Genomic DNA, 18,817 nt, shown 5'->3' with positions numbered 1-18,817 from the left:
AGGAAAAAAAGAAGAAGTGGTTCATGAAAGTCACAATGTTGATGTCTCCTCTGTGAACCATGAATTGCACGATTTGTAGAGAAATTCCCTCTCTAGGCAAAGAGACCGACATGTCCTACTCCAGTCCATGCTGCTATACGTGGCAAGAAACTAAAAGGAAAATGGATATGACATTATTGAGCTTTGGCTAATCCATCACAATGTCTACATAAATTCAGTACATACAGTACAACCTTATGTTGGAAACAAAGATGTAGAAACCAATTCGATATTTTTCCCAAATTAAATGAACAGAAAACAGTTTCATTAACTTGTTTTATTGGTCTCGTAACAGTGCTTGAATGGATTTCACCTTAAAAAATGCTAATATTTGACACTCAAATTTGTGTCCTGAGGTTATTTTGGAGAAAGACAGGTTGGTTTCTAATTAGGAACCATAATAGATAGATACTGTGAGCCGAGGTCTATAAATATATATATATATATATATATATATATATTCCTTATCCATACTGTGGCTGTAACAAATATTTAGTCACTCAAGATAATCCCAGTGTTTTTAAGGTAAACCAATATTAGTGCTGTGTTAGTTGAGTGTGCTGAATTTTCACTAAGTCACAGGTCATTGTTTGGCTGGTGGATTCCCTGTGTGGGCGACTCTGCATTCAAATTTGTGTTGCAGAGTGAAAAAATTGTTCGCTATGTTTTTCCATGTTCTCGAGGGAAAGCTTGCTCTAAAGACTCTAAATCTAATGGTTAATCAGATGGGTTCAGTGACAGAGATAAAAGACACAAGGATTACATTGTGCTCCTGATTGTTTGTCTTCATTTCCACATGGGGATACACCTCCTTTGTTTCCAGTGTTGCATGTGCAGCAATGATGGATTGTGACCACATGGTGCTGGCTCGGTGCCCATGCTCATTCACTTTCAAAGCTTGTCTACTAATTAAATGTATTTCAAACCAGGTCAAACAACTTTTAAGAAAATGAAGATGTTTCTCTCCTCATTTCAAAGCATTCCTAGTCTTGTTTTCAAGAATTCAGTTACTGTCTGCAGCTCCAGTCTGGTCAAGACAGAGAGAAAAGGATTTTTCTCAACTCTGTGTCAATTACCCTGCAAGTCAGGCTACATTCAAGATACAAGCCTGAGTGTCTCACATCAAAGGAAATTGGCTTTTCTGTGCAGGTAGTGGTTGAGAAATGGGCTGATAGACAGACGGGTGTTGGATCAGTTCTTGTAAGAAACTGATTGCAGGAATTGAATTGTTAAAGGTGGAAGAAAGCGATTCAAAAAGAGACTTTGATGTAATTATTAGCGGGATGGTTTTAGACATTGGTTCCAAATGTGGGTTTAAAATACAAGTTGCTCACTAACTGGATAAGGTGTAATGGTAAACAAAAGACACATGTACCATCTAGATGAAAGTTTGTGGTATACCTGACCTGGTTTGGGTTCAAATGTGTCATTAATCAAACAATTAACTCTGGGGAAGTATCAAATCATCCATCCTATGATTGCACATAGCCAGACTGTGTAGCTTTTGGTCCAGTCTGTGGAGAATTATCAAATTAAGACACAATCTTCCATTCAGCCTTCAGTTGTCTCATGCACACACATACCAGCCTGCTCTGGTTGCCAGAAAACAGATTAGATTCCCCAGTAACACCAGTGTTGGACAAAAACAGCTCTCAGTAGCTTTGGTGTGCATGCTGTCAGGTTGTTCAGTTAAATTAAGTTGTTGTTTTCCTATTGGGGGAGAGTTTTGCAGCAATTCAACCTCAGAGGAGTGTGGGAAGAGTCTTTTCTGTCTGCCACTATGAGACCAGAGCCTGCAACCAAACGCTTCCCTAACACTCCAGTTAAATACTCAGTGATTGCAAAGCATCTAAAATCCACAATTACAGAGGAAAATAACAGGTATTAGCATTTGTCAAGAATTGTGACTTAGAAGAGATGGGGATTACTTATGTTCAACCTAGCTGTTTCTGTGTGTGTGTGTGTGTGTGTGTGTGTGTGTGTGTGTGTGTGTGTGTGTGTGTGTGTGTGTGTGTGTGTGTGTGTGTGTGTGTGTTTTAATATGTCACATTGCTATTTATAACTTATAGTTAAATTAGAATCCTTGCATTACTTCAACTGAAAAAAAAACCACAAAGAAAACACCATAACATGCTCAAAATGACAATGCCAACATCCTGATGTTGAGATGGTAAAATGTTGAGTGTGCACAATTTTACTTGAGCATGTTAAAATGATAACATTTCGTAGAAATGGATGGATTCTCAAGGAGACTAGGTCACAGGGATGGCTGTGGCTCAGTGAGTTGGTTGTAGGTCAAAGCAATACCCAGATCCTGCAGCCACATGTCAATAGGTCTTTGGGCAAAACCCAAATTGCTCCCGCTGTCACAGCAGCATGTCAATATGTATGAATGGATTGGTTGAAACTGATGGACATTTTACTTGGCAGCCTCTGCCATTAGTGTGTGAATATGGTGCAAATAGGTAAGTGTGACATGTGTTGTAAAAGCACTTTGAGAAGTCAGAAGACCAGAAAAGCTATACAAGTCCATTTACGATTAGGTTTCCTTGCTCATTAGGAGCTATTGACTGCAACTGTGTTTTTCTCCCTCAGTTGATGACAATTAGATGAGCTGGGAGGCTGTATAAGGAGGTTGGGGTTTCCCTGCTCAGTTGGCTGTGTGTCTCCAGAGAGACAACACCATCAGTTGACAAGTTTTTTTCTTTTTGGCAACTTTTTAACCCCTTCTCGTTCCCCGTCTGTTCAGTGACTCCCACTTTTCTTTTGTTTTGGGTCCAGTTTTTTTGTGTCTATGATAACGTTATGTTTCTTCTGCCACCTTTCAGAAACCCATGTCCCACTGATTTTTTTACCCTTCTATATCAAGTGCCGTGTTTTGATAGTTCCCGAACTTTTCATTCAGGTTTTGTTTCTGGGGGAATGTAACAATTGTACAGACAAAAGTGATAGGGTCATACATTTCCCTTGTACTTAGCCATAAAGCTAACTAAAAAAACAAGTAGAATCAATGGTTAAAAAAACATTGAGTGATGGTGCTGGAAAGCTAAAACTACCAAAGTCATTACAGGTCAGCCTCAAGGGGACATGAGTATCTGTCACAATTTCAATTGAATCCATCGAAAAGTTTTAAAGGGAATGCATTCACAATCTCAAAATGCAGACCTAAAAGTCATGGGATTATCAAAGTAAATACGGTCCATCCTCTGGAGACCATCAATGTCTGTACATACAGTAAATCTTTGTAAATGCATCCAATATGTCACTGAGAACATTTTAGTCCGGACCAAAGTAGTTGACCAACAGGCTAACTTTTCCAGTCATCTAACTTTACATTCAGCGGGACTGAAAAAAGCCGGTATCATATTTCCATGTTAGACTTCCTTATAAGCTTCTACCTTACTCTTCCTTCCTCAGTATATTTTCTATATAATCAAGATGTTGAAGAAAGGAAATTAAAGAGGCCCAGACCATCTGATATTTAGAGATTTTATAAACAAATTGAATTCCAAGAAGCACATAAATACTGAACCATCTGGCCACAAATATTAACAAATGGGTTCAAACACCAGGCGAATACAACCACTGTGCCCTGTGTTATATTGTGTATACTTTTGCGTTCTCTTGCAACACATCTACCCATTGGGAGCTCTAAGCACAGAACAACATTTTGTACTTCTTGTGCTAGTTTCAACAAACTGTAATTTATAGTTTTCTCAAAAATATTGCCATTAATTACTTTCTCGTCAGTGTTAAATTTCATTTTTGTTGCCCTTCGAGCTCTGTAACCCATAAAACTTAATGAAAGATGCCTTTGCAATTATCTCACCTTCCATCCTTCATACCAATATCCTCATTTTCTATTCACCTACATTTTCCTATTTTAGCCAAAAATGCAGTTAATGAACAGGGTATTCTTTTAACTGCATCTTTTTCATGACTTGTTCGCTCATTAGAGTGTCAATCTCAGCCCTGACATAATGGCATAATCATAGGAGGGGGGTTAGAATCTGTGTCAGACTGAAGACGAGGACCAGAGGGGGATAACACAGCAGGGAAGTGTACGATTTAAGTTTTTGAGCGGATAAAGAAAGTCATGCCGACAACTATGCGGCCATTTCTTGCTTGCTTCAAAGCTAAATACCCACAGAGACTTGAATAACACTATTTGACATTAATGAAGTCAGAGGGCGTGTGTGTGCATAATATATGTTGTGGGAGTTTGCAGTAAGGAGTCTTGATTTAATTGTGTATAGATGTATGAAGGGATTCTTGATTATGTATATTTGTTCCTACATATATGACTGCAGTTACATAATCCTACAGTTGAATGTATTGTCAAGAGGTTTGAAGCAGATTGGATGATGGATATACAGCTTTGTTGGAGTTACACAATCACAGTTGTGGCATAGCATAAAACCAAACATAACAAATTAGGAAAGTTGAAGTTTATTGAAACAAAACTAAATGATTTTTTGAATTTCACATATTATATCTTTAATAGAGACAAGGTGTAATGTGCCATCATGTCCAACCCCAATGGCTGAGGTTAAGGGATTAATTGACTGACTGAGAAATACATCTTCAAAATTCTTTATAAGTTTAATAATTTCAGTGACCTCAAGGTTGCTGACAGAAAAGTAACAAAAGTTGTTAATCATAGCCTTAATGGCTAAATAACTTGATAGCACTGAGACAACAGCACTTAGAGCATAGAACACTTCGAAAAGTTCATCAAGCATGTTTTGGCTGATACAGGTGGAATAATGTTGATAATCAGCAGGGCTATTTTTCATGTTGCATAACTTAATGATTACTTGCTGGCTGTTGTGTTATTTTTTGAATATAACAGCTGTAAGGGGTAAAGTGAGTGACATGTCACACTCATTTTTCATTTCATTCAGAATCACGTTGCAGCTACATACAGGCACTTTTTACATGCCAAATTTAAATCCCTAATATGGCATGTTCTGTGATTTTGTGGAGAAGCCGTTATTTACACATGAAGGGTGGAGGGGAAGACTTTAAGTCATCTATTTACTCGGTGACCATGCCCTTGGCAAGATAATTTAGCATGTAAATATGTGTCTCTGTGTGCTTTTTGTGCATTCATTAGTGTGGTGGTGTCCCTGTGTGTAAGAGCATGTTCATGTTGTTCTTACAGTCTAAGCTGCGAGTGACAGCCTCATACATAATGCATGCAGTACATGAGGATAAGGATAGCTGACATTTGGTTGCTTGTCATTCAGGATATATCCACCCTGAGGGGTGTGACCATGCTCGCAGATAATAACACACGGGTATTTATACACACACGAGCACACACACACACACACACACACACACACACACACACAACATACTGTGCCATACTATTCTCTTCAGGGTACTGTAAATGGCAGATGTCCCTGTCAGAGTCCAAAGCTTTAATCAGCTTCAAGGCAAATCAGCCAATCTGATGTGTAACATCATTTAACAATTGTTCAGCTCCGTATTCTCTAATATAACACACAATCCACAGCATACAGTATACACAGTGGGTTCAGAGAGGTTCCACAGTTTGTCGCTTACTGTAAAATGTAAATTTCACAGTCAAATACCTCATGATTAAGGCAGCCTTAACACATTCTTTCAGTGAGGAAGGTCTGGATACAGGAGCATAAAAAAGATGTTTGGTGTATTGACTGATCTTTTGCAGAACATCGGGTAGTATAGGGCACTGCAAGGCCCAAAATATTCCATTACACAATTCAGAGCAATATAGACAAACAAACAACAGTCGAGCAGAGTTATGGGGCAGGCAGCTGCTCAGACAGGGCTTACTCTCGGAATTACTTTTATTTTTAACACTGACTGTTCAGTGACGAGAGACTAAATGAGGGGAACAATATACAAAAGAAATGTGGGTCTTGCAGTGAGCTTTAGTCTGAGAGTCAAATAATAAGAGGTAGCAGGCAACTTTGATAATAAGATAATAGCACAGTAACCTAATAAGTTGTGAAACCTATGCTTGTTGAATAATTCCTGTTTGACTTGTGGGAAAATGAGGAAACATGTCAATTTGATGTGAGTTGCTATGTAAAACTTGTGTAACTTCATGTTACTATTATTGTGTTGACACAAATCTCTCATGCGGAGGATTGAACAGGAACTCTGCATGTCACAATTTCTTTAGAAGCTGAGGGCCCCTAAAGGTTTGATCCTAAAATCGCCCCTGGTCACAGCTGTTGACAGTGTGATGTCAGCTCTCCGTCAGCATGGTTGGAAATGAATCCAGAGTGTGGGTAAAACACTGTGAGTCTAAATACATTTAGAAAAACAATACTAAAAAACTCATCTTATTTTTTCCTTGATAACAAGTAATTTCCGGTTGTTTTGTCACGATCTCAACTTCTTTGTCTTGTACCTCGGGTTGCAAATGTGTAAAACACACTTAAAAGTCGGCTGCAGCTTGCATTTTATAGCACTGTAATGCTAACAACTCAAGTAGAAAACCACCAGAAACTACTAGTTCATAAATTATATATATTTCATCCATCCATCCATTAATTATCAATACTGCTTTTTCTTGTTTAGGGACTGGAGCCGATCCCAGAATGTCAATGGGCGAGAGTACACCCTGGACTGGTCACCAGTCAACTGACAACCAGCTGCACCCATATTCACACCCATGGAGTGGGGAAGCCGGAGTACCCGGAGGGAACCCACACATGCACAAGGGGAAACATGCAAACTCCACACAGAGAGGCTCCTGTCTGACGGGGATTCAAACTAGAAACCTCCTCGCTGTGTGGTAACAGTTCTAACCACTACTGTAGAATTATATTTTCTTGGATAATTTTACAGTTGACCTAATATACAAGATAGTGAGTGTTTTATACCACATAAAGCAAAAGTCACTGAGAATGTAAACCTGTTCCCTACATTTGAACACACCTTTAGCAAGAGAAAACAATTAACAACAATTAATAACAATTTATACAATCACACGATATGCTCGTCATATGAAGCAAAATTTCCCAGTTGCTACTGGATTCAGCAAAGATTATCTTCATTCAGATTAAACTTCACTCAATAAGTGAGCATATTTTAAATATATTTATACAGATGAACTTATACAAAAGTGCTTAGATAGCTTAAAAAATACTTTGTTTTCTGTCAGATTGTCATCATTACCGTCCTTGACAAAGTTCAAGGAATGAACATTTTTACTTCATGTTTGTCTGCTGAAACTTTGAAGCCATAACAAAAACATTCGGAAGTACAGAACAGATGATTTAAACGTGACCTACATAGATTCCAGACTACATAAGAAATCATGGTCGCCATCACAAAACAGGACAACACGGACAGGAGAGGACAAACAAGCCCTCTGTAGTTACAGAATAAGATGCTGAATGGCAAAGGACATGCTCTGAGGGGGAAAAAAACATCTGACCCTGCTTCAAAAGACAGCTGAATGATTGTTGAGCAAGACAACAAATCTTGGATGGCTGCATTGTGTTTGTTCTCATGTCCTTCTATTGTTACGCAAGAGAACAACACAAAGGACTGGGTACATGAGAGGCATACCTGAGGATTGGGAATGGCGACTGTAAAAGGTTCATTTTTCTACCTGAGGAGAAATCGGTTTCAAACATAAAGATTTCTTGTCAAACATAAATCCTGAGCTGTGTCTCAGACAGGCTGCTCATTGTTGTAGGCTTATTATTATTTATACTATTTGTGGTGAGAAACTCGTTAAAACTAGTGTAGCCTCACTGTATGTGTTCAAAGATAAAAAACAAAACATAGGAAATAGGAGCACACATTATTCTTGAGCTTCAAAGAAACATTTGTGCCTTTTTAGAGGTTCTTATCTTCCCCGAGGACGAGCCTTTTAATTCATGATAGGAAAAAGCTTTTATGTGGCAACACACGCTTGAACCAAATCGCTCAAAGATAAAAAGTTTTTTGATCAAGAGGAAGTCAATGTGAGTGCAATTATTGTTTCTTGTTTCACACTGTAGCCTTGTAATCCTTTCCAAATCATTTAACTTATTTGTGAATGGTGAAGCACTTAGTGAAGTCTGTCATTGATCATGTGTGTGATTTGGATCACTCTTATAAGAAAAGACAGAAGGATGGAGATGGATAGATTTATTGTGCAGCACTTTCAATGTTCACATTTCAACTGCTGCACAACGACGAGATTTCCTAGTGACCAATCACATGTAACTGAACTAACCAATCAAAAGCTAGGAGGAATTAGCTCAGGGTAATCGTAAGAAAAACTACAGAGGAAGACTCAGCGCATCTCAGTTTAACCGATGCTGCAGAAAGAAAATGAAACACAGATATGTATGTAATGATTTTGTTCACACATATCTAAATACTTACGTTTTTATGCCCATTTATAGCTTTGATGCTGTGCAAAGATGGGTTTATGTATGTTTGATGGACTATAGGGTTTAGAGCTCTAACGCATAATCATGCACTGCTTGATAAATCCTACATGAAAGGATGTATAACTATTTCTGTCTTTGTGTGAGCACAGGCACAGCCTCGTTTTATAAATCTGGCCATGGATCTTTAGAGGACCAAACACTCATTTAGGAACAGAACATCTTAAATGTCTTAAATGTGTCTATCACAGTGCTAACCTTTCAAATCCCATTGAGAAATGTTTTCCCATCCCCTGACTCACAATAGCTCTCTTAATCTAAAAATGTCCACAGGCAAACCAAAAGCTAATGACCTACCACTTCACTCAGCCCTTCTTTTTTTTGTAATAGGACCATGTTCATGGCATGTGACTCTGACGCTGAGGCAGCTACCAAACTCTGGAAAATAGCTTTAAAGAGAAAACATTGGAAATCACACTGCACTGGTAAGAAAGGTTAAATGAGCTCTAGGAAAACTGATGCTTCACTCTGAAGATTTGGTCGCAGCTGAGAACTGATTTCTCTGAGAAGATCTCAAAGACAGACCCTCAAGAGAAACCCCTTGATATTTCTTAAAGGACAGCAACCTGAACCTACTTCACTGACAGGGAAACTGCATTTACAAACATGACTCCAAATACTATGCAGTTAAAATCAATATAACCTTTTCATTTCTAAACAACAAAACAGATTGCTCTAAAAGCAGTCGACACAGATAATAGAAAAACCTATCAATGCCTTACAATTTCAGCATGCATTACAAGCCAAAGCCTCCAATATGACCATGAAGGTAAACCAGCATCTCCCTTGAACAGTTTTAATAAATACAGTAAATAAATCCTAGGTATAAGGGAAGGGTTGGTGTATTTCTGTACTAAAAGTATCTTGGAGTGCGCACTATGAATGCTGTAAAGTTTTCCGCGCTTTCCATCCGTGTGGTTCCCCAGCCATCACTCTGCACTGGCTAAATTGACAACATACTGTCTGCGTAATATGTCAAAAAAACACCTCTCTTACTCCCAACATGATGCTCTAAACACCTGTCATCTTGATATTGTTCTTCACAATAGGGCTCAACAATGTGGTTCCAGGAGTAAAAATCCCAATCATTTTCTCCAAAGCCGTTTTAATTATTAGCCATAATGTTATTACTTTCCAAGATAACAATGAGCTACATAAGTGTGAAACAATAGTATATGCTCCTAGAAGACACAAGTTTGTATGATATCAACCCTGTTTTTAGAAAAAGTTGGTTTATTCGTGATATCGGGGAAAAGAACTACAATGCCCACGACCACAGAGAGTCACAGCGACGTCTCTGATTGGTGGAGCCCGCTGTTACCGTGACAATGTTTCCTGCTGGCTTTCTGTCTGAATTGGCGCTCTGTTTCTGTCTGAATCCATGTGCTGGGATAAGGAAACCCCTCCCCCGAGTTCATATCCAATCACCATGCGCTAAAGTTGGGGAAGCTGACAACACAACACACGTGACGAGCGGTGAGGAGAGGCTGCAGTATGAGGAAACACCCCCGTCTTTCAAATCAGTCAATCAAGAGAAATGTCAAATTTGCCTAAAAATGGAATGGAATAATCCACCCACCCAAACAAAAAAACAAACAAACAAAAAAACAACAACAACAAAACACTGCAATGGCTTGGGCCATTGTATCCCTAGCAGACACACAGTAAACATCAAATCCTTTGATTGGATCGAGCAATGCAACAGTCAAAGATACCAGATTGATTTTTATCAGAGCACCTATTGGTTGAATACTGTCGTAAAGAGGCTTCGAACAAACAAGACAAATAAGGACGACAAATTACTTTATTATTTAATCTTAATAATCTTATTTATTCAGCCATCTTCAATAACAATCCAACCAATTATTTATACAATTCTGGGCATGCTTTTGCTTTCTATTTGCCATAAAATGACGTTTTTTCTAGCACATTATTATGTACAGGCAGTATTTGGATTTTACTTGGCAGATGATAGACAAATATCTCGAGCACACACAGTCCTAACAAGAGCTGTCACTTGTTATCTCATCATTCACTCTCATTCTCTGTCGCTTTAGAACAACAAAATTACACTCTTTAAATCAACAGATTTCACAGATTTCATGTTGAACTAATACGAGCTCTTTAACCTGAGCAACATGATGTGGAACTTTGCGGTTCAAGCTTCATTACATGTAGCAAGATGGATTAAAAACACATCTGGACATTATAGGTCAATATAAACAACTATTTCAATATCTGAAGGAATTGCTTCCACAGGGAGCAATTAGCATTCAGTTCAGTTTCTGCCAAAACATCAGAGGTCCTATAATCTCAATTTCAAATGGGTTCTCTAAGGGAGATTGGACATGGTCCTTGTGGAGATGTGGACTATTCGTTTATAAGATTGACCAGCTAATATATCACATAATAATATCACATGTTTGTCTGCCATTAACTTGTAAACAAACACAACCCCATTGGGTTAAGTAGAACTAAACTGAAACTTAACTGTACATGAAGTATTTTCAGCTTTGGCATTCAAGTTGAAAACAATTAAAGATTGTGACTCAAGAAAAGAATCTGTACTCATTTTTAATTATAGACTACCTTAACTGAAGTATTTATGTACTGTATGACTGGATCATTATTAAGTTTATTTTACTGGAAAAGTTTGTTAAAGATCAGAACAAATTTATATCCGTTCATCCAATGTCAGTGAATTGAGTCAGTGAAACAGTGAATTTAACATTTTGTTTTGTGGCTTTTTGTGCCTTTAATGGAGAGATAGGACAGTGGATAGAGTTGGAAATCAGGGAGAAAGAGTAGGGAATGACATGCGGGAAAGAAGCCACAGGTGGGATTTGAACCTGCGCAGCCCGTTTGGAGGACCATAGCCTCCATACATGGAGTCTGACTATTAAGGTTTTTTTTAAAGCTACCCTGAGGAGTTAATAGACGGTTATGAAACCGCTTCTCAATGACCTAAAAAAACAGAAACATCAGTGACATGATTGATGATTTCGTCTCAAAGTGTCAGTACACTGCAGCTTTTGTTTACAAAATCCATAGCAAAGATCCAAAGCAAGTAATTATATCGAATTTTAAAAGAAAGTAGGCTGATATTATTAATCAAAATACACTTCTTTCAAATGTACAGGACCAAGAAGAGATAAGAAGCACTGCTTTGTCCACCGAGGCTGCTAAAATCAACAGAAACCAAAAAGTTCCAGGAGCTCTAAATTGAGAATAAGTAGCTCGTTTTTACAGTGCAAAGGTTAACAATGCACAGATTTCCTTGTTGCATGTGGACTGCTTTGTAATTTGATGCCGAAGACATTATTTTAAACTGCCTGGTTGCAACATCTTGGCTGAATGAAAAAAGTGATAGCTCACTGATGTAGGATCATGACATTTAAAAGTTGTTTTAAAAGAACAGAAGTAGGTTGCAGGGAAAAAACACGTTTTTTAATTGCCATTAGCTTCGGTGCTAATGAAGAAAAACCAGTAAGTGTTCAGCTTCATTGACATTTAAAATCATCAGCTTTTTTGAGGTGTTGCTAACTGTACTCACACTAGGTAGTTAAAGTAAATTAAAGTTAATTGAAGCAGATAAACTAGGGAATGGTTAGTTTCATATGTCAACTGAGTCAACAGCCTCTATCGGAGTGATGTTGTGAAAGAAGGGCGTGTGTGTGACATCTAGGCTACACATTAATGACTGTGCCCTCCCACACACTACTTCAGTAACCTCCTCCGTTTATGTAGGATGCAAGATGACAATAAGTAGTGTTAGTTTCTGAGTGTGCGTGTGTGCAGACACTCCTTACCATGGCCAAGTATGTTTTCTTGCAATTGTAATTGGATGTCAGTGCATTTTACAACTAAATCTGGACATTGTACAAGTTTATTTCAAAAACTATTTATTTTACTCACTTTAAGTTCTCATTCTTGGCAACCATTAACTGAGGCAAAGATACAAAAACTAAGGTATTATATTTTACCAAAGAAGGAACAAACATGATGTAATCACCTACAAATGGAAATAACACATAGACACACACACACACACACACACACACACACACACACACACACACAGAGAGCTTCGTCTTTTAAAAACATCACTTTCCTATCTCCGAGGTGAATTCTCTCTCATCTGCTCCATAAACCAGATTAATTGTGGACTCAGCCTTTCACCCCCGCTGGCACATCACTGCAGAGCGTCTTCCATCCCACACGGATGCTGAAAACTGCTGCTACAATAACGCCATACTGATGAACAGCATGACTGACTGGGTTATATCACCTCTACATTCAACTAGTAATACTGGCGTTAAGAGGAGGCAACGACTTACAATAACATCAGGCAGACAGTGCTGTGTACTTGTTTTGTGTTTTGTTGTTTGTAGGATGGCAGCCAATTGCTGTTTACATCACTAATGAATAATTGAGTCTAGTTGTTTTTTGGACAATAATACAAAAAACGAATTGCAATACCACATATATGAAAATGATCGGCGACAACTCAAAAATGAATAAAACATTGTTTAACCTTACAATGTTTGACTCAGTTCATTGAGTGACCTCTGTCAATTCTGTAATTAAAATGTGTATTTAATAACCAATTTTTGGTGCGTCCACAACGCAAATTGTTAAGAAATCCATATCTGCAGGCTCAGTTATGTACGAAACTCTGTTTTTGGTCATCTTCCTCCCAATGATACTTTTGTACTTCAAACATTTTAATTAAGATCAAATCCAGAGTAGAACAGTTCTTTAAATAATGCAGTGATTCCCAAGGGGGGGGGGGGGGGGGGGGGGGGGTGCTGACATACTATACTGACATAATGTAACATTCAAATCTCTGTCCTTTATAATTGTTTTTCTCTGTTTTCTCGGCCTAAAGTCTTTTCTCACACTGCTGTGTATAGGTGGAATTTTATGAGGTCCTGAACATCACGTGAAATCAAGAATAAATTTGATAGAGAGCAGTGAACAAAATAGATTTCTTTCCCCAGCATTTCTGGCAGCAGCTCTGTACAAAGCGTGCTCTCTCGTCTTACAGATTGGATGTGGGCTGCTTGATTATTATTATGGCTGCAGGGTGAGTGTGGAATATCAGCAGGATGGGGTGTTTGAATGCCTTGACCAGAACCTAATATATGCTCCGGTCCTTTCATTCACCCTGTTGCTATCAAAATTAAAAACCATACATATGGTTTGATTTCTCAGTCTGCAAAAACCAGCCTGTAAAACACTTGAGATTGTCATCAGAAAACAACAAAAAAGCCTGGGAGGTAATCAAAGGTTAAGCATTGATTTTGCATTAAAGATGATTATTTTGATTTGAGTGAGCAGCATACAAACTAAACAGATCAATTAGAGAAACCAAATTGGCGTCTTTTTCTTGCGAGCATTAGCTGATCAAGTAGAGTGCATCTAAAACATAAAAAATAATATATCACAGAATGACTGAAAAAAACAAACACATAAATGCTCCAGCTGCTTAACTGCGGTGCTTACTAGATTGACAAGTTGAATTTTATCTGTCACTTGGAATATTAAAAGCCACAAAGTAGCTCTATGTGAAGCCCACGGGTTAATTATGCAATGTGAGATCATAATGAGTGACATGTGGAAGAAGACGCAGGCAGCACAATAAGTGCTTCAGATAGCTCTGGTTCACATTTCAAAAGAAGCATTTGTTTAAGTAGGAAAGCACCCTGGGGATTTGTTTGGTTATCTCCTTATTTGGGTTTTAAAAGATTCTCAATCACCCCCCACCAATCACACACAAACACACACAAACACACACATCTTTGTGTAGAGGCAACAGGCAAAATAAGACACATTAGTTAAAAGAGTTAAAAGCACTTCATGTTATGACCCACACTTCATTCTTAATGTGTCTGTTGTATGCAATATGCTAATTCTGCAATGTATGCCAGTTAAATGTTAAATATTAGTTGAAGTGTAAACATCTCAGTGAGTGGACTGATATGTCTTAGCTAACAAAACCTCCAACAAAACTCCAACTCCCTTTCATTCAAATAACTGTGCTGCACAACGCACATGTGCTAACTCATGACAAACCATCAAAATCTGTTTCATCCCCGTGTAAGCAGTCAAAAAATGAACCGCCTTTTACTGCTGTGGCACTTTGAAGCGAAGATAACAAGTGTGATAATAAAGTTTGATGTTAAGGCGCTGTTGTGAAGCAGAATAAGTTGAGAGTCAACGCTTGACACGGTCAAGTCTTTGATGCACTCAAAGAAGGTAACACCTGACACAGTAAACAGTGAAACTATAGAGCTTGGACAAACTAGATCTACTGTGCTGTGTAAGCTTGTTTTTTTTCTAAATGAGCCAGGCATCCTATAAAAAGAAACTCTCACGAGAGCCAATGATCTTTGAAGATCGAAGACGAGAATAGTAAGATCAACTAGAGACTAGAACAAAAACACTTGATGAAGCACTTTCTTACCTTAATGATGAGAGGGGATGCCAGAGATGGCTGGGGATCATTAAGTCAAGTCCAGAGTGGAGCTGGTTAAACCTTCACCTATGTGGCAACAGCATTACTAGAACAGTTTAAAAAAAGCAGACTTGTGCGTATAGACACTGGGATACTCTACGCACTCAGACACTCTCTTGCAGAGACTGTGTGCGAGGGGATCCACTCGCAGTCAGAAGCAGCCCCGACAGCTGTGCTCAGGGAGATCCAGTAAGCAACAGAGGCAGAAGTGCTCCTTGTTTCTGTTCTCTCCTTCTCTCTCTCTCTCTCTCTCTCTCTCTCTCTCTCTCTATCAGCCCCTGCAGTTTCCACTCTCTCTCTCTCTCCCGCAATCCCCTCTCTCCTCTCTGCTCTGCTCTCTCTTGCTGCTGCTTAAATCGCAACACCGCTTCCCCCCTCCTCTCTCTCTTTTGCACACACACACACACACACACACACACACACACACACACACACACACACACACACACGCACGCACATCACTCTTTATTGTTTCTGATTTATTTTCACTTTACACAGTGCGCTCTGAGTGTGGACTCCTGCATGCAGAATTGCTTTGAAATGGTTATAATTCCTCAAACAGTCTTTTTCATGCTTCACCTTCCCTATAAATTGCTTGTTTGACAGACAAGGCTCCTTTTTATCTCATGATTTGACCTCCACCCATTGAAAATTAAAAAAATGTATGTGTGCTCTAGAAAGTATTATGCCTAGTGGCAAAAGGCTCAGTGGACCCTTTACATTGATTTCAAATGTTGGAATTATAGTTCCCAGGAGACATATAGAGGTGAGAGATAACAGTGAAGAGGAGGAGAAATAATGACACAATATCAAATGGATATCTGGATGTGGAGAGCTCTGCAGGGGTGGGTTTGAGACCAGGGCATGGGTATGTCTTTGAAGTGCAAATGGAAGCAAAATGTCTTGGCTAATCTTTGCTCACGAGTCCAGCAGTTTGTTTTTTTTTCGCCCCCAGCAAATGCACATGCGTGTGTGTCCTTGCTCTGTATGAAACCTTTTTATCCATTGCACTGGATGATCTGCTTGGAGCTTCATTCATAAAGAAAACTGAAACAAAAATGTTTTTAATTCTCTGGCTGCACACAAAGGAGGTGGAAGCGTGCGCATTAGTGAAGAATTCAATTCATATGTCTGCTGTGTAATGAAAGTAGCAGTGCTCATGCATCCATTCATGTGTGTGTTTGAATGCAGAGATATGTCTTCATTCAGCACAGAGTTGTGAGTGGAAGAAACGAGAGAGAGAATGGGGGTGGGGGCAAAGCGGCAGCCAATAGGAATTCCTGTCCTTGTTTGATGTCGTTCACACTTTGACTGCTCTAATGTCAAAACAATTCAATGTTGTGTCTTTTTAAATGATTTGCGCTCCTGCCTGATAATTCTTGGTATTTTCAGATTATGTTAGTGATCTTTGTCCATCTTTCCGCTACATTTTTGTGTCCCTTCTCTCCATTTCACCATCTGTTTCTTTTTGTGCAGGCCACTTTGAAGCTTACCAGAATCAGCAGTTCATAGGGACAAGCAGTGGCAGAAATACACCTGGTTAAAGTACAGAAAGACACCGAGCTCCTGGCTCAAGAACAAAGAAAAAGTTTCAAAAGAACAATAAGTCTTTCTTTCTTTTGTTCCCCTTTCTCATGAATTGAGGCTTAACTGTGGTGAAGGTCAGGTTTAATGACACTTGAAATTATATCTTGGCAATGGATGTGGATGTATACGATGTGATGGGCACTCTGGCTTTTACTAAGATGCGATGTAGGTGTAATGTTGGCCATCTTATTTGTTCAATGGGGATGTGTCCCAGGGTCTTAACAGTATCTGCTAAATCTGAATCCTGATCCTGATATTCAGGTGTAGCCTGCAAAAATTGTGTAAAACCCACAGGTCCTGCTTCAAACCTAGAAGACTGATATCTAATGAAAGTAGAAAAGATGCATGAACAACTCTTTTAGCCCTGTCTGGTTGAGGCTGTGACTTTGCAAGTCAAAGATCGTTGTCTTGAATTTTGCCACTGCACAAAAATTGTCACTTTTCAACATTGTATCACTGTCAAAGAACCTTCAGGTCTTCTAAAACTAAATCATCAAGGCGACACATCCAGGTCTTTTTCACTGACACAAAAAAAAAGATTTTCTGGACGTTTTCTCAGAATGTAAAATGTTATTTAAATTTAAATGTGAATGTCATTGCGGTCATCTTATTGTCTCAAGACAATATATCCAGTGATTCACGGCGAAGAATGACATGCTGTACTCAAAACAAGTCATCTTAAATGTACTTCTAATAAAGATGAGATTAGCTTGCTTCAAATAAATCTCAGTCAAAAACCAAGTCGGTCAAAAACCACAAACAGGATGTGGAAGAATTGTTCAACAATTCAAATAATTCAAAGTTCGTTCCTCAGATATGAAAAAGTCTCCTACCTTTGTTGTGCAACTTGATTGCTTTTCTGTAGAAGTTAAACAAGGAAACATGAATTCCCAATATGAGAAGTGATGAAGATCACTTTTTTTGACTGAAGTCTGACTTTCTTAAAAAATAGTTTTTTTTAAATTCTTGTTATTCTAGTTCCAAGCATTAAGTAACTGAGGACCAGTAACGGTTGTTTCACACTGATCAATGAAACAACACGTGTATGGCTGGGGGCCGGCTTCATTTTTATTTTGGCTTAACTGTTAACAGCTCAGAGCTTTCACCCTGCTGGGGTGAGCAGCGTGTGTCAAATGCATCCCACTTGCCGACAATCTATAGAATAGAAGCTTGACTTTTTCTTTTTTTTACCATGAGACGCTTGTGATTCTTAACTAGCACTAAGTGTAAATTGAAGAGAGGGATCAGTTTTCTTGACAGTGAAAACAAAAGGCTGTCTTAGCTTATCTGCATGCCAGTCTGCCATGCCGCAGGCCGCTGCACTGGATGTTTGTCAGATCTCACAAAGAGGTAAAACGGGTTTCATTAAAATTAATTTGTGGCGACTAGCCACCAGACTCCAGTCTGGTGGCATTTTTCCCTGCAAGTCCAGCGTCTTCACAGGTTCTCCCTCAGCTGCAGCCCCTTCACTTGAGTCTTGTATGTTATTTATAGAGACACAGCACACACTCATCGCGCACCACAGAAATTCTATGTTTAAGTCAACTGGGCAACACAAACACAACTTAATCCAGGGATGGCGCCAGAATTTTTTTTTCTTCTGGTGCTAAGGGAGAGCTTGAATAATATGTTGGGGTGCTATGAATAGTCGATTTTCATGAATTCATAGCTCCGGTGTAGTGCTTGAGTTAAACCCATTCTTTATTTACCCCATGAAAAGTAGTCCAAAGTAATTTGCAAAACAGAAAAAAGGACGTAGAACAGGAACCTCTATGTTCTTTTTCATCCCTCTCATATAATTGAAGAGCTGCTGAGAAAGTTTCTTAGCATTTCTACAGTCTATTACGCTACAGTTCTGTCATCGGTCAAAAGTCGGGGGCCTGTTAGCGGATTTTTTTAGCCCTTATGATCAGCAGATCGACGGGGCCGACAATTGTATTTAGGGACAATAAAGCTTAACCAAGAGAAACTTCTAAAATAAAATATGATATAATAGTTATACTTGTATTTCATTTTAAGCTGTGCGTTGGAAGTATAGGAGGCCAATACCTACCCATGTTAATTTTGAGCTAGTTCATCAGTGCCTTAAGACTGTACAGCAAGCTTCCTGCAGGTTAAACTCAGAATGTGGGTAAATAAGTACCAGTTAAGTGCATCTGCAATGTTTGTCATATAAACCTCTGAAACAGGTTCAGGTAAACACAATGAAACTAACAAGAGCACCACAAAA

General features: G+C 38.8%; 1 protein-coding gene across 1 annotated transcript in view; it reads right to left on the bottom strand.

Moving 5' to 3' along the window:
- opn7b (opsin 7, group member b) overlaps nt 1–15,257 on the bottom strand; it is a 47,018-nt gene extending 31,761 nt beyond the window's left edge. Inside the window, exon 1 of the mRNA XM_061058241.1 lies at nt 14,950–15,257. The gene's annotated coding sequence lies outside the window, so the exon portion shown is untranslated. The remainder of the gene's footprint in view (nt 1–14,949) is intronic.
- Nucleotides 15,258–18,817: the final 3,560 nt, after the last annotated feature.

This window comes from Labrus mixtus, chromosome 15 (genome assembly GCF_963584025.1).
Source record: "Labrus mixtus chromosome 15, fLabMix1.1, whole genome shotgun sequence".
In the NCBI taxonomy this organism is placed as follows: domain Eukaryota; kingdom Metazoa; phylum Chordata; class Actinopteri; order Labriformes; family Labridae; genus Labrus; species Labrus mixtus.
Note: the sequence above shows the minus strand (reverse complement) of the source record. Positions and strands in the feature narration are given on the sequence as shown.